Source organism: Phoenix dactylifera, chromosome 13 (assembly GCF_051530095.1).
Source record: "Phoenix dactylifera cultivar Ajwa chromosome 13, Ajwa_hap1_PhDact_Kaust_v1.1, whole genome shotgun sequence".
NCBI lineage: Eukaryota > Viridiplantae > Streptophyta > Magnoliopsida > Arecales > Arecaceae > Phoenix > Phoenix dactylifera.
This window is the reverse complement of record NC_143202.1, coordinates 12,063,308-12,064,151: the sequence shown is the minus strand read 5'-3', so window position 1 is coordinate 12,064,151 and position 844 is coordinate 12,063,308. Positions and strand designations below refer to the sequence as shown.

Here is an 844-nt window from a genome sequence, read left to right as displayed (position 1 = left end):
GAATAGGGTTGGGCTGTATTCGAAGCTTGCTGCTTTCAAGAAAAGTTTGGATGATTTCGCCATCCCAGGTTATATGTATTTGAAAATGGGTCATTACCCGGTCTAGGCTGTGTTTGAGCAGCATTGATGTGTTCTTGCACGAGTTCAGAGAATTGGGGTGTTAAGGGCACTCATGAATAGGGTGGGATGGGCTAGAACAGATAGTACACACTTGTGCTTGGGAAGAGTTCATGTAATACCCACCTATCATCAGTTGGTCAATCTTATGGGACAATGCATCTACCTTGCTAGACAGGTCCATAGAATGACTTATTTCACAAATGGTCCCTTTTCTTTGAGAACTCAGGGGTGCTTGACGAGAACAAGAAGCATGGTGGAGGGAGTTTTCATTTAGATTTTTAAATAATTGCCATGCTTCATGATTATTTTGAAGCATGAATGTCCCCCCGCATGTGGCATCAATCATCTGACGATTTCGTTCAGTCAATCCATCATAGAAACATTGCACTAGCTGCCATTTAGGTATTTGATGATGTGGGCATTTACGGATTAGGTCCCGAAATCTCTCTCAAGTTTCATGAAATTCTTCTCCCTCGGTTTGGGAGAAGCTTGTAATGGCACGTCTAAACTGGTTCGTTCTTCCTATGGAAAAGTATTTTTTAAGAAATTCTTGTTACATTTGATCCCAGGAACGAATCAAATTGGCTTCTAAAGAATTCAGCCATTGTTTAGCTCTATCTTTAAAGGAGAAGGAGAATAATCTAAGTTTCAAAGCATCATCAGTGAAGTTCTGAATCTTGACAGTGGTGCAAATCTCAAGAAATTCATCTAGGTGTTTATATGG

General features: G+C 40.4%; 1 non-coding gene across 1 annotated transcript; it reads left to right on the top strand.

Annotated features, from left to right (window-relative positions):
- Positions 1-524: 524 nt before the first annotated feature.
- On the top strand, positions 525-630 carry LOC120105542 (small nucleolar RNA R71). Its single transcript, XR_005507926.1, has one exon. It is a non-coding gene; the product is annotated as a small nucleolar RNA R71 (small nucleolar RNA).
- Positions 631-844: the final 214 nt, after the last annotated feature.